The sequence below is a fragment of the Crinia signifera genome, chromosome 7 (assembly GCF_055691185.1).
Source record: "Crinia signifera chromosome 7, ASM5569118v1, whole genome shotgun sequence".
In the NCBI taxonomy this organism is placed as follows: domain Eukaryota; kingdom Metazoa; phylum Chordata; class Amphibia; order Anura; family Myobatrachidae; genus Crinia; species Crinia signifera.
Window position 1 is genome coordinate 134,032,215 of NC_139223.1, and position 16,924 is coordinate 134,049,138.

The window sequence follows — 16,924 nt, forward strand, 5'->3', positions numbered from 1 at the left end:
GATGCGATAAATGGACTAAAAGATTACATATTCCAAGCATAGCAAATATGTTTTTCTCATTGAATCTGACTAATGCTGGGTACACACCAGGACGACTAGGGCACGATTCTGTCAATTTAGATCCAATTCCGACCGGTTGTATGCAGATTGTATGTACTATCGTGTGTTTTTGACATTTATTTGATCCGATTCCGATCAAATGCGCGTTCACGCCGCTCGTTTGGTCGCATCTTTGGTCCTACGTGCTGCAGGTAGGATCTGTCAATCCCAGGCCGACCGACCGTCAATCGTATGCAGATCGTGAGTGTTTTTTGCCGCCTCCGTCGTCCGTCCGTCGGTGCGTCCGTCGTTTGATCCAGCCTATTTGAGTGGCATTTCCTAAACACTCCCCCGGCGCCATGTTTTTCCACATAGCAAACAGCGCTGGCGCAGCAGTTGGACTCTCCTTCTTGTCTCATCTCCCAGAACAACAACCTGGTATGTTTGCACTCCCAATGCTCTTCTATGCATGCCCACTGTTGCCACCAATGTATATAGTGTGTATAAAGCACTGGTTTGGCAACCGTGCACCCGACCATGTCACTGTTTTTTTTGGGTGGGCCCCATGTCTGTGTGTATACATATAACCAATGTCCACCATTGCAGTATTCAAAGCACTCCTCTCTGCTAGGCCCCATTCACCTGTGTGTGTGTGTTTGTGTATATATAGATATATATACATAAACCATTGTCCACCATTGCAGTATTCCAAGCACTCCTCTCTGCTAGGCCCCATTCACCTGTGTGTGTGTGTTTGTGTATATATAGATATATATACATAAACCATTGTCCACCATTGCAGTATTCCAAGCACTCCTCTCTGCTAGGCCCCATTCACCTGTGTGTGTGTGTTTGTGTATATATAGATATATATACATAAACCATTGTCCACCATTGCAGTATTCCAAGCACTCCTCTCTGCTAGGCCCCATTCACCTGTGTGTGTGTGTTTGTGTATATATAGATATATATACATAAACCATTGTCCACCATTGCAGTATTCCAAGCACTCCTCTCTGCTAGGCCCCATTCACCTGTGTGTGTGTGTTTGTGTATATATAGATATATATACATAAACCATTGTCCACCATTGCAGTATTCCAAGCACTCCTCTCTGCTAGGCCCCATTCACCTGTGTGTGTGTGTTTGTGTATATATAGATATATATACATAAACCATTGTCCACCATTGCAGTATTCCAAGCACTCCTCTCTGCTAGGCCCCATTCACCTGTGTGTGTGTGTTTGTGTATATATAGATATATATACATAAACCATTGTCCACCATTGCAGTATTCCAAGCACTCCTCTCTGCTAGGCCCCATTCACCTGTGTGTGTGTGTTTGTGTATATATAGATATATATACATAAACCATTGTCCACCATTGCAGTATTCCAAGCACTCCTCTCTGCTAGGCCCCATTCACCTGTGTGTGTGAATAGCAATCTGCACAATAAAATGTATAGTGGTTTTCATAAAAGTTTATTAACATTTTAAATACTTAAAACATAAGAACTAGGTAAACTGGTAACTATAACTATAAAAATTTAAATATGAAACAAAACATGGGTATAACTATAACAACTAAAATGGTTTTATCTTTTTACAGTCCCAATGTCCAACGCAAAGGAACAAGAGTTTTTGGAAGGGTTTATTGAAAAATATCGTACACACGAATGCCTGTGGAGAACCAAATCCAAGGAGTATTCAAACAAAATGAAAAGAAACCAAGCCTTGGAGGAGTTGGCACGCTACAGTCTTCCATTTCACCCAGAGGCCAATGTTGAATGGGTGAGGAAACGCATCCAGAATATGCGCACGGTGTTCTTAAAGGAACACAAGAAGATGGAGGCTGCAAAGAAGTCTGGTGCTGGAGTCGACGAGATGTATCAAACATCGCTCTGGTACTATGACCGGTTGACATTCACCCTCAGCCAGGAGTCGATGAGGACAGGAGTAGTCCTTATGGTCGAACAGGAAAACCAAGAAGTCGCGGCGCAGGAGGAGGAGGAGAATTCGCAGTCTGCATCGGTGAGTCTATTTTTTTGGCTATCTAATTGATTCCTCCTGCCAATCCACAGCGCCCTCCCCATTAAAGTAGGCCATGTACTCTTCCCTCACCTGTTTGGCTCGTGCACTCCCTGTGTAGCGTTGTGTTGGGGTTTGCAAGGAGGATATCTGCACTACCTCCTCTGGCAGTTCTTGGTCTTCTTGGAGTGCTGTGCCTGTAGCCCTTTGCTGTGTGGCTTTTCTGCGGAGCAAATTGTGCAGGACACAGCACGCCGTGACAACCCAGTCAATTTTGTCCACCCTCAGGTTAATGGCAGTGTGAAAAATGCGAAACCGGCTTGCCAGGATGCCAAAAGCATTTTCCACAACACGCCGTGCCCTGGATAGCCTGTAGTTAAAGATCCTTTTGTCATGGTTCAGGCCCCTTTGCGCATATGGCTTCATGACATGCTCGTGCAGGCCAAAAGCCTCGTCAGCCACAAAAACAAAGTTAAGCCCCTGTTTAGTTTCCTGGACAGACGGCAAGTGAAGGGTGTTCGCTATGAGCCTTTCGTAGAACTTTGTGTCCTTGAAAGTGCCACCATCCGATGCACGGCCATTCCTTCCTACATCCAGGAAGATAAACTCATAGTTGGCATTCACCACAGCCATTAGTACAATGCTAAAATAGCCCTTGTAATTAAAATAGTAGGAACCACTATTGATAGGCTGGGCTATGCGGACATGTTTGCCATCAATGGCTCCACCGCAATTTGGGAAGTTCCATCGCTGTTCAAACTCCTCTGCGATGACTTTCCATTCATTCACGCTGGTAGGGAACTGAAATTAGAAGTAAATAGAATTGATTAGTAAACATGTTCAATTTTTTTACAGCTTGGTGACTACCCACCTGCAACCCCAGACCTATCTGTCCTATCTGATAATGCATGCACATCTAACGAAGTTCCTACTCCGGCACGCACTCCGCCACCCACCCTGGAACCCACTCCACCACTCCCCCGTGCCAAAAAAATGCGTGGCAAAGGAAAAAAAGGAGAAGCAGCGGCACATGAAGAATTTATGATGCGGGCACATCAAGTCCTGCAAAGAAACCCGGACAAACATGACAACTACTTCACTTATGTGGCAGAGTGTGTTCGCAACATGGCTCCTGACCAGCAACTTACTTTTGAAAAGTTATGCATGGAGTTGGTGTATAATGGCAGTTTAGGGTATCTCAACAGTGGCACTAAAATAGTTGGCATTGGTAGTGCACCAGACACACCACTGTCATTAGAATCACCAGTGCCTACTCCGCCTGCCACCGTAGCAGGCCAGTCGAGCACAATTCCAACACATACCCAGTCAACACCTACACAGCCTTCTCAACCCCCCCAGTACCGTCAATTCTACAGTTCTTTACTGATAGAAGATCCAGAGTGTCCTGTTTTTGAGGATCTGTCTTAAAAAATAGGCTACTTTATCATTTACCATCGACATGGTCTCAGCTGCAGGTATGTGATGGCCACTGCTCACATGGCGTATGGCGCACATCAATGGGGCCGGGACCATTGCATCTGCGCCATGCGCCATGTGGGCCGCAGCCTTTACATATCTGCAGCAGACATCCTCTGCCACACAAGGGCCACAGTGTGTATTTTTGTTTATTTATATGCTGCTACCTGTACCTGCATTACCAGAGGGAGAACAGGATTCTCCTCAATCTGGATAGCAAACTCCATTTATTGCCCTTTTGTCTTTACCAATAGTATGGGGTACTGTGCGGCAGACATGGTCTCGGCTGCAGGTATGTGATGGCCACTGCTCACATGGCGTATGGCGCACATCAATGGGGCGGGGGCCATTGCATCTGCGCCATGCGCCATGTGGGCCGCAGCCTTTACATATCTGCAGCAGACATCCTCTGCCGCACAGTACCTTATCCCTACTGTTGTAAGGGCATGTTCCAGAAGTTACCAGAGTGTCTTTTGTCTTGGTTTTCTACATATATGCTGCTACCTGTACCTGCATTACCAGAGGGAGAACAGGATTCTCCTCAATCTGGATAGCAAACTCCATTTATTGCCCTTTTTTCTTTGCCAATAGTATGGGGTACTGTGCCGAAGACATGGTCTCAGCTGCAGGTATGTGATGGCCACTGCTCACATGGTGTATGGCGCACATCAATGGGGCGGGGGCCATTGCATCTGCGCCATGCGCCATGTGGGCCGCAGCCTTTACATATCTGCAGCAGACATCCTCTGCCACACAGTACCTTATCCCTACTGTTGTAAGTGCCTGTTCCAGAAGTTACCAGAGTGTGTTTTTTGTTTTTTTATATGCTGCTACCTGTACCTGCATTACCAGAGGGAGAACAGGATTCTCCTCAATCTGGATAGCAAACTCCATTTATTGCCCTTTTGTCTTTACCAATAGTATGGGGTACTGTGCGGCAGACATGGTCTCAGCTGCAGGTATGTGATGGCCACTGCTCACATGGCGTATGGCGCACATCAATGTGGCCGGGACCATTGCATCTGCGCCATGCGCCATGTGGGCCGCAGCCTTTACTTATCTGCGGCAGACATCCTCTGCCACACAGTAGCCCGTACTTATTGGGAAAGTTTAAACTGGGTCATACATACTTAAATCTTTATATATAGTGTGTGTTTTTGTACAATATCTTTTATATATGGTATTATAATATATTTTTGTTGACACAATCTATTTACTATTTTACATGTTTTAACCATGAAAGGCCTAAAAAACCTGTTTCTGTCCTAGGCCTAAATTATAAATAAAAATATTTTGTTTGCACAATAAAGTGTACAGTGTATATTTCATCCTTACCTTGCAATACTGGTACTGCAGCACCTTCACAATGGCTTTGCAGGTCTCCGGGATGATGAGGCCCAAAGCTTGCGGGGAGATGAGGGATCCAAACTTTAGGTCAGCAAGAGACCGTCCTGTCGCCAGAAACCTCAGGGTGACCACCAGCCGTTCCTCAGCAGGGATAGCCATGCGATACTTGGTATCCTGCTTCTCGATGTGGGGAGTCACCAGACGCAGCAATTCCTGGAATGTGGCATCATCCATCCTCAAGAAGTTACGGAAATCGTCTGGGTTATTCTCCCTGATGTCCCTGAGCAGTGGCATGTGCGAACGAGTCTGACGCTGAAGTAGCCACTGCTTTGTCCAGCATGATCTTTCTCTCCTGCGCTGGGCTCTCTGACGCCTGAGCTTCAAAACTGCATAATAGAGCAGGTACTGTTGCTGGTGACTACCCATCACTGCATTCTCCATAGTGCAGGGTTAAAAGACACTTTGTAATGGCAGGCAAAACAAAGTAATGTGTAAATAGCTATGTCCAGCGTTCAGCAGGTATAAACCAAGCCTCACTAGTAACAAAGCAGAAATACACTGGTTTAAAATGGCTGCTGCTATTCCTATCCCCCTCTGCTAGTCCTCCCCCTCTGCTAGTCCAGCCCCTTCATTCAAATTTCAAAGGCCCATCTGACGACGGTCGCATGTGTTCTTGCAAAAAAAACAAAAACCAGCGATCCGACCGTCTTAACGACCATCGCGGGCGCATCGGGATCGGATCTAGATCGTTCCGCAAAAAAACACAATTTTTGCTAATCGTTTGCTGGGGACTGCCTGGGAGCTCCCGGGAAGTCCAAGGGAAATCGTTCCATGGTCGTCTATCGGTCGTGAACGACGGTGGTCGTCCTGGTGTGTACCCCACATAACACATGGAGCTTACAAGTATGATGGTTAATACTTAAGAGAGGATTTATTGGAAGCAACAAGATTTTTTTTGCTTTGGATAATTGCTCCCCTCCCCAGTAGAATAACAGTGTACAGTACAGTGTACCGCAATACTATGTGATAAACTGCAATTTAGCATCAATTGTAAAGAGTATGAAACAGATGTTTTTCCTTCCCCAAGGGAGTAAGTGTGTTGCGTCTTCTGCTACCTACGGGTATATCCAGATGTTTCCTATGTCAACACCTGTACATATCAGTCTTGTATCATTAGAAATCTTTCTTATTGTGTAATAAACCTCATGAGAATGTGAAGCAATAGTTGGATTCAAAGTACATTCAAAATCCAAAAAGGAAGACATTCTTAGTCATTCAGGATATATAAGCAGCACATACAATACTGTATGATTCTGATCAGGGCCGCCACTAGAACTGTTGGGGCCCGGGACTAACCTACAGTCCGGGCCCCCAGCGGCACAACGCTACATCCCCGTCTGCACAACCCACCTGCCCCCGCCCTCCCGTGTCTGCCAGCACCCCACCTCCCCATCACCATTACCTGCCATCACACGGCATCGTCCTCCGGCTCCTTCAGCCTCCACCGTCGGTCAGGTCCGGAGCGCACACTGCAGCCTGTAGAGCACCAAACCCCTCTGTGTCCTAGGCTTGGCACTCTGCAGGCTGCACTGTGCGTTGCCGGAGCCGGGAGGGGGAGGCGGTGAGCGGGTACCCGGGGGGGGGGGGGTCATGGCTCCCCCCTGTCAACAGCCCAGAACAGCTGTACCCTGGGCACCCCCCCTGTCAACAGCCCCGATTCTGATGATAATAATAATAATGCTAACAACCAAAAGTCATTTTATTCCTGTATGGTGTCTGTTTAGTGCAGGTGTTGGACACATAAGCCTACCTGTTTGTGACTGTTCTCGCTGCTAAATGGAGGTAAAGGGAGGCCTGCAGCAGTCCACAGAGATGTGCACCAGGCATTTTTGAAAGTTTTGGTTCTCATTCTTCAGCCTGTTTTGGTTTACAGACATGACTGGTTATGGCTTTGGTTTTGTATTTTTCCCAAAAATTTACAAAAAGGCTAAAAATCATATCATTTGGGCCCTTTTTGCTCCTAAAGTATTTTTTACCTCAATAACATAAATTTGCAATAATTTCCACTCAATGTTGACCACATCACAGCTCACAATGTAATTCACCAACATAGGCCAAAGGCTGTCTGGCTAAATTAAACAACAGAGCAGTGTCACAAACACATAGCATCAACAGGAGCCAATAGAGCAACAGAGCAGCCGTACAGCTACATAGCAGTTATTTCTGCTTACATTTCTTATTAGTAATTAGTAATGTACAGTACAGTGGCGTAAGTTTGCCCCAGTCGCCCGGAGGCATGATAAATGCTGGCGCCCCCCCCCCCCCCCCCCCCCCCCCCACACACACACACACATATATATATATATATGGAACAGAGGGGGCACTTCATATTACCATTTTTATTCTTTAAAAAGAGTAATGATCATTCATAAAAAGTAGGGGTATAGCATAGCACCCATACCAAATCATCTGTCAGCTGTGGACATAATTACCACATGGTTTCAAAAACAATCCCACTGGCACAACTGCTACAGTCAATGATGTTTTATGACTAGCGGGACCTCCAAATGGCTTTCGCAATGTCCAGCACTGCCAGACGCTGCTGGGTCCCGGTGGCTTTTCAGTAGCCTAGTTAGTAGGGAAGCATCTTGTGTCACTCTGGCCACATACACACCTCTCACTCAGATGCCCACATACACACCACTCACTAAGATGCCCACATACACACCACTCACTAAGATGTGCGCACGCACATTCACACCTCTCACTCAGATGCCCACATACACACCTCTCACTCAGATGCCCACATACACACCACTCACTAAGATGTGCGCACGCACATTCACACCTCTCACTCAGACGCCCACATACACACCTCTCACTCATGCATGCACACACATAAACACCTCTCATACAGATGCGTGCATACAACCATAATTAAATGCACACACAAACACCTTATTCACACAGATGCTCACACACACATGCCTTATTCACACAGATGCTCACACACACATGCCTTATTCACACAGATGCTCACACACACATGCCTTATTCACACAGATGCTCACACACACATGCCTTATTCACACAGATGCTCACACACACATGCCTTATTCACACAGATGCTCACACACACATGCCTTATTCACACAGATGCTCACACACACATGCCTTATTCATACAGATGCTCACACACACACATGCCTTATTCACACAGATGCTCACACACACGCCTTATTCACACAGATGCTCACACACACATGCCTTTTTCACTCAGATGCACATACATACACACAACTTTTACTTAAAAATACACACACACACACACACACCTATATAAATTAAACAAAAACAACATTCTCAAAAAAAAAAAAACACACAAACACGCCACACAAAAATGCTTAAACATCCTATTGCTGCCAACATTTAATACCCCCACCCCACATGTGCCACACACACAGTGCAGCAACAGCGCTGCAGCGCCTACCTGCAGGCTGCAGTGATCTCCCCATAATGGGGCAAAAGTCGTCTCCACAGTCCGGGACAGCTCTCAGCCTTGGAGGAGCTCCCCCTGGTGTCAGCCAGCTGCCGACTCACACTGTCTGTGTGAAAATGAATACAAGGAGGCAGCTGGCATGACACAGCTCCTCCGTCTGATGACAAATAAATATTTTCAACTGCGGGGATGGATCGGCGGCCAGTGGGAGGCAATGGAGAAGCGCTCCCTTAAGACAAAAAGCCCGGCGGCAAGCAACTCCATTGCCTCCCGCAGTTCCGCCACTGGTACAGTATTAAAATAACCATCACATGCCTATTCTCAGTGTCCATTCTGTACCTCACTTGGATACCGTGCAGGTGGGATACTGTGCAGTTTGAATGCAGTGCAGGATACACTATGGTTTGGATACAATGTGGTTCAGATACACTGCAGTTGGATACAGTGTGGGATACAGTGCAGGTTACAGTGCAGATCAGATACAGTGCAGGTCATATACAGTGTGGGATACAGTTGGGATTGCTACAGTGTGAAATTCAGTACAGGTTGGATATACCAGTAGGGCACTTACTGTGACATTAAATGATGGCGGTGTCCTTAGTGCATGGGTACAGGCAATATTGAGGGTGTTGGTGTACATATTGCCTGCATTGCAGTGGGAGATTCCGTCTTCCCTCTGAAGTCTATGGAAAAAACACTTATTGGTTGAGAGCCATGACAGGCATCTGTCTCCGCCAATCAGCGGTGGCCTAATAATTTCAATGGGGCTTTTGAAATTTCCGCCCAAAGAAAAACCATGAGGTCTGACAATCGGACAACAGGAGTTTTTTCCTCAGAAAGGGATCTGGGGCAGACAAGGAGATCTAAGGTGCGGATCTGATTGGCTCAGATGCCAAAAGATTTTAGAAAATCCAAACTATTTATCTGGCTCCAGAGGTATTGCTGCAGTGAAGTCCAAAATGCAAATAGGAGATCCACGCCAATTGCCAGTGAGTTCTGGCTGGTGATGTCTGGCAGTGTGTTTGAGGTGGCAGGTGGTGTGAATCCTCTATTTGGATTTTGGACTGTGCCACAGCCCCACCTCTACAGCCACCACTGTATATCCCTAATAGGAAAAGGGGAAAAAAGGGAGATGTGAAAGACAAAAAGAGAATAGGAAGGTGGGTAAAGAAAGAAGAGAAAAATCACTGCAATAGAGGGAACAACAGATATTGATCCAGTAAATACTGGATCCAATATACTAGTAGTAAAAATAATAGTAATAGTAAGTAAAATGGCCATTATAAATGTGGAATTTAAAAGACATCCAACATAACAAGTGATGTTTCATAAGTAAATAACAATAAACTTACAGACTTTCCCCCACATATTGCATTTTTTAACTGAACGTACCTAACAAACATTCTTATCCAAACTTATTGATACAATGGCAGTTTGGACCCCTTGCACTTGTAGAAGTGGAATGGCATTTGGAATAGGTAAGTAAGCATAGAGGTGTAGAGAGAGGGGGCAGGTGCTAACTACTTATGTCTGGGCTTGTTTGGGGTCCGAGTCAGCAGCTCAGGGAGACATTGAGGAAAATTGACAAAAGTTTCTAAAAGTGAAAAGAGGTCATATTGATCATTCAATCAATAATTTCACTATTGCATTCCAAAAAATGTTAAACAGAATCTGATTTGTTGCTATGGGCAGAGAACGTTCTAACATGACAATGATCCAAAACACAAGGCCAAGTCAACCTGTCATTGGCTACAGCAGAATAAAGTGAAGGTTCTGGAGTGGCCATCTCAGTCTCCTGACATCAAAATCATTGAGCCACTCTTGGGAGATCTTAAACGTGCAGTTCATGCAAGACAGCCCAAGAATTTACAGGAACTGGAGGCTTTTTGCCAAGAAGAATGGGCAGCTTTACCATCTGGGAAAATAAAGAGCCTCATCCACAACTACCACAAAAGACTTCAAGCTGTCATTGATGTTAAAGGGGGCAATACACGGTATTAAGGGGTATTACTGGGGTATGTAAACTTTTGTTCATGGTCATTTGGGTAGTTTCTGTTGTCATTATGATTTAAAAAGAGTAAACACAGTTGTTTCACAATAAATGGCTTCACCCAACTACTAACCATGAGTGAAAGAAAAGTTTGTGAGTTATCATTCATATTTTCTGCTAAATCTCTCCCCGCTGGGGTTGCTATTGTAGGATAATGAAGTAATCTGCTCTCCTCCTAATACAAAGTAGCTATGAGCATACACATTCTCTTGCCTTACGTGGACAAGTAGGTTCACAACTGGCTTTGCTATTTACATCATTATATATGGTCTTTGATTTCATATTAAGGATGGCACATGAAAAACTGACCTAAACCACTCTCTTCCCATTGTTCCATCCAGCCCTCGCACTTATCCCTCCCTCCTCATTGAATTTCCCATTTCCTCGCTGAATTATTTATAAAAACCTTACTAGATGTTTTTACAAATTTGTACATGCCCCATAAGACGGGTAATAAGAGACTATGCAGACAATAAATAGGGTTAAATGGTTATTTTGTTACAAAATCATTTACAATCACATCATTATACATCACTTGCAAGAGGCACTGAGATAAAGGACTGTCAGGCTTTCTTATATATCGGCACATTCCTGGATATATTCATGCTGGGGAACATGAACGTAAAGTGGCTTGTGTAACAACATATCTACAAGAACGATAGCCTAGATTTTGTGTTCTAGCATATAGCAGAATATATCCTCCACCCTGATAATGCACAGATCGGCACATAAAGACACCTCGTTAAGTGTAATTTCCTCTCCGTACACGAGCTGATCCCTGTTTATTCACTTCCAGAAGCAGCCCATATGAATGCATGAAACCGCTGTAAGTTCCTCTCGGTATCACGAGATATCTCCGGAAATAAAGAAAACTTTCTACCATTTGTAGCACAGTGGTGGCAGCCCTGCAAGCTTTATGACTTATTTCTAATTTGTATTGATGGCCTTAAAGTAGCATGCTTTGCAGTTCTATGAAAGAAAAGATTATAAATGGAGATTAATTATAATTTTGCTAGCTCAGTACTTGTAAAACTAAAGCAATTTATATTCTTTCCCTTAATGATCTCCATTCCTGATTGCAGTAATGTAATCTAATTGTGATTATGATAGTATCTGAATCATGTGGGCCTCAATGTGATTGAAACTACTTTTTGCATTAAAAAGTAATTTTAGAGTAATGATGAAAAGTTACTGTGGAAAATTGGCAAGTAATATATTTTACTAAGTATCTTAAATTTCTGTTTTTATTTCTGATTGTATCTTCTATCCAGGCTGGTACAACGATACCTTCGCAGGAACGCCGCAGGCAGACATTAAAGGAATAAGATCTATATTTCACGCAGCACAGCCCATTGATAACAGGCAAGTATGATTGGGGAAATCTGACGGAGAGAATGGGAACATACGTGTCTAGTAAATGCTTTACAGAAAACAAAGGCTTGGTATTACAGAACACAAAACATTCACTGGATACAACTTGTAGTTATTTTTGTAAACTGCACAAAAATGGAACTTAAAGTAATTCTCTAAGAATTATTTTGCCGTTTATACATTTAAACTGTTTTATTGGGATTCGCACTGCTTGAATTGCCTGAGAATTCAAACTCTGGCACGCTAAACATCATTTTGCTTTGGCAAAATGGCCATACATAAGCATTTTTAAACCTCGCTATTTAGAGAATGGTGCCGTGAAAAAAAAAATCATATTGCTTTACGGGGCAATAACCGTCAAATCAACTGTGGTTTCTGCAGTGTTTATATATTCAGTATAAAAATTCTTGGATATAAAACAGATTCTTCTTCTAGATGTATAGTAACTTTTTATGCAATGATAAATCATATCATATGTCTTAAAACAAATATTAGGATTTTGTGCAATGCTACAGACTTAGATGTCACATAAACACATCTACGGATAACCAGCCTGCACTATAATGTCTCTCCTGACATTCTGATCATGTAAATGAAAGCCTCTAAAAACAAATACATTTTATTGTGTTCAATAACAAAGAGTACTGATATACAATGTACAGGATTACACAATTGCTGCTTTTAATTTAACCAAATTTAAACAGAAAGAAAAGAGAGAAGAAAATGTATACATATAACATTGACGGTTCCACGACAGAACTCTATACAGATTCATTTGCAACGTTATGTTCCAAGAACACGATTAACCATTTGGTAACATTCGGCAACGATACTGTGCTTCACAAAATTTGTGCTAATACTTATTTCAATAAGTTCTTATTTGATTTTATTTTATGAAACACCTGCGCAAGTAATATTTGGATTTGTTAGAAAGACTTTTAATTTTCACTAAACATTAGTTGGCGTAACTCTTCCGGACATGGCAAATAAAATGTACCCACAATTTTCATTGACATTTCAAAAAAGTGACTGAAATCATGTGTGTAGTTTGTTTTATTTACCACCACTAAGAAATATTTTTTGGTTCTTGTTTCAATAATAATTCACCTTGCCAAAACAGTAAAAAGATGGATTCTGCATACAGGTTTCACTAATTCAATTTGCATATGCAAATTACAAAACTTTTAAAAAACTTAATCAATATGTAGGAATTATGTTTTGAAAATTAGAAAACGTATACATTTTACACACAGTTATACGTTCATCGTCTGCTGATCAGCTCTGTCAGTCCCTCCATTGGTTGCCTGTATATTACCGCATTCAATATAAAATACTTCTACTTACATACAGTACAAAGCCATTACTCTGACTACACTGACTTATATCTCTTCACCTCCTATCTCAAAATATATCCCCATCCGACCTCTCCGCTCTGCACAAGATCTGCGTCTCTCATCCGCACTCTCAAGAAGCTCCTACTTACACTTGCAGGATTTTTGTTGGGCAGCACCCACCTTATGGAATGCACTTCTGTGCACACTAAGACTCTCCTCTAGCCTCCAAACTTTCAAGCGTTCCCTGAAAACTCACCTCTTCAGGCAAGCTTATCGTATTCAGGTCCTCCACACAACCTCCAGCAGCATTTATATCTAATTGTATCCCATCAGGACTGTCTTGTAATCTGATGGGACTGCCATGCTATGGAATTCTTTCCTTGTGTGTTCCTCCTATTGTCCCTATAGACTGTAAGCTTGCGAGCAGGACCCTCCTACCTCCATGTCGGTTTGTATCTACCCAGTTTGTTTAATCACTGTTGTTTCTAATTGTAAAGAGAAATGGAATATGCTGCGCTATATAAGAAACTGTAAATAAATAAATAATAAATAAATTATACATGAAATACCTTATTGATCCAGAACGGGGGATATCTTAGTAATTAAATTTTCCACAGGTGGAGAGGGTTCTAAGTTAACTTCAAGTGAGTGCTACCCTGTATGTAAAGGTACAGTATAGAGTTGTGCGGATTGCCCAGATCCGAGCCCGCATGAACAGCAGGGATCCAAGCCCGGATCCGAGCAGCTTTCGGAGCCTCCCGCCTGTCTCGGATCCAGGCACGCAGGCAAAACGTCATCGCCCCGCGTCGGATTCTCGTGACATCCAGAACTCTATATAAGTCCCGGCTGCGGCGCCATTCTTCATTCGGCATGTGAAAATCAGACAGCACTGCAAGCAGGTTAAAGCTATGGGGAACAAAGTAACTCTAATGGTGGACAAATTAATAGAGGCACTAACGGAGGCACTAATGGGGGCTGTTTTAGGAGGGACAGGGTACGCTGAAACTAAAGTGTACATTTACTAAGGGGGAACTACTCAGCACTGAGCGGGAAACTAGTAAAGGCCAGGGTACAACTAATAAGGGGGAACTACTATCGTGGACACTATACTAAGGGGGCATTACTAAGAGTACTGTTATGTGGCACTACTAAGGAGAGCTCTATATGAGACGGCTGTGGGGACATCTAAGGGGCTCGCTGAAAAAAAAGATTTTTTTTACTGCAGGGCTGCCCGGTATCAGTCCAGCTGTCCTACCCAGTGTCCCATATCAGTCCAGCTGTGCTGCCCTGTGTCCCCTTTTAGTCCAGGTGAGCTGCCATTTTTATCAAAAATAAAAAAGTGTATTTTTTTGTACCTGCAAGGGGTGTTAAGTGTGCCATATCAGTCCAGGGGTGCACGCATGTGTGCCATATAATTCCATGGGTGCCGCCATGTGTGCCGTATAATTCCAGGGGTGCCCCCATGTGTCCCATATCAGTCCAGGGGTGCCCGCATGTGTCCCATATCAGTGCAGTGGTGCCCGCATGTTTCCTGTATCAGTCCAGGGGTGTCTGTATGTGTCCCATATCAGTCCAGGGGTGCCCCCATGTGTCCCATATCAGACCAGGGGGGCCCGCATGTATCCCATATCAGTCCAGGGGTGCCCCCATGTGTCCCATATCAGACCAGGGGGCCTGCATGTGTCCCATATCACTCCAGGGGTGCACGCATGTGTCCCATATCAGTCTAGGGGTGCCCCCATGTGTCCCATATCAGACCAGGGGTGCCCACGTGTTTCTTGTATCAGTCCAGGGGTGCCCCATGTGTCCCGTATCAGTCCAGGGGTGCCCCCATGTGTCCCATATCAGACATGGGGGGGCCCGCATGTGTCCCATATCAGTCCAGGGATGCCCCCAATGTGTCCCATATCAGACCAGGGGGGCTTGAATGTGTCCCATATCAGTCCAGGGTTGCACGCATGTGTCTCGTATCAGTCCAGGGGTGCCCCATGTGTCCCATATCAGTCCAGGGGTGCCCGTATGTGTCCCATATCAGTCCAGGGGTGCTCGCATGTGTCTCGTATCAGTCCAGGGGTGCCTGCATCTGTACCGTATAATTCCATGTGTGCTGTATCAGGTCAGTGTGACATATAATTCCTGGGGTGAGCCAAGTGTGTCATAGGTTGCTCATGCTTTTGAACTCTATTGGGTACATTTGCAAGCAAGTGTCTTCACTGCAGAACATTGCATCCCTTGTGTGTGGGATTGTCTTATAGGTAAATTCAACTTTGTCACAGGCATACGTGCAGACTATCTCTCTCTGCTGTAACATCCACATGCTTTTGAACTCTATTGGGTACATTTGCAAGCAAGTGTCTTCACTGCAGAACATTGCATCCCTTGTGTGTGGGATTGTCTTATAGGTAAATTCAACTTTGTCACAGGCATACGTGCAGACTATCTCTCTCTGCTGTAACATCCACATGCTTTTGAACTCTATTGGGTACATTTGCAAGCAAGTGTCTTCACTGCAGAACATTGCATCCCTTGTGTGTGGGATTGTCTTATAGGTAAATTCAACCAAATATCTGATCTGTGTAAATAACAACAGTACCTTGCCTGTGTGTAGTGAGGCATGTATTTTTTATTCTAAAAGAGATATAGTATCCTGGAATGCCAGAACTGTTTTTGTAAGCCACTTTTATTGCTCTGTATAGCAGGGGGTGGGGACTGAGGGTGTAGATTCTTCCAATTATTGGTAATTGGGAAGAAGGCATTGTTAGAGTATATTAGTTCTCATTGCATACGGCTGTGGCCGGATAGGCTGTGGCTATAGTTTAGCTGTGGCCCTGTATTGAAGTGGACCGTTTTAAAGTGGGAAAACAGAGTCATAACTACGAGCGTTATACCTGCGTTGCACCGAAGGAAAACTGAAGGCAAACTACTACAATTCAACAAAAACACACATGGACTACATTGATACCTCAAGAGTATGTAATTCATCTCCAATATGCTCTCTTTATTTCTGTGTTATGCAAACTCTTGTATGATTTGAAAAGTTCTGATTTAATGAATTGTTTGTAATTGTTATTACTTGTTTGGTGAAGTTGTTCAGTGAAGTATAGTTTAGTGTTGCATTCTGCCTGATGTCTACTCAAACACAGTGCAAATTATCTCATTCACAGTGCAAATTATCTCCTTTGACCATTTGGCCATTAGTGTTCAGGTGTAGCCTGACCTGAACAGACTCACTATATTCTTAGAATTAGTGACCTGCAGCTTTTCTGAACAGTAAAAAAAATAAAAACAGACATTGAACAACATCATCAAACAGGTCATTTCAACTTTAGATTTTGATTTTGTACTGTATGAACATGGCTAGGAATAACAGAGGCACAGGCAAAATTTTTTAAACTATGTGTGCAAACGCTAGAAGCCTAGGAGACAAAATTCCTGATCTAATCGCAATAATGACAAGGGATGACCTAGACATTGTGGCTATCACAGAGACATGGTGGAATGAGAACCATGGCTGGGACGTAGCTATACCAGGATACAATTTATTTAGGAAGGACAGAATGGGAAGAATCGGAGGAGGGGTAGCAATGTATGTAAAGAAAAGCATAAATGCTACTTTAATACAAAACATTGAAGAAAAAACTGAGGCCCTTTGGGTGACCATAGAAATGGGGGAGAAGGACATTATTCGTACTGGGGTCATCTATAGGCCACCAGGCCAGGGGCAGGATTTGGACAGGAGCCTATTGCTTGATGTCACTAAAATGGCTTTAAAGGGGGAAG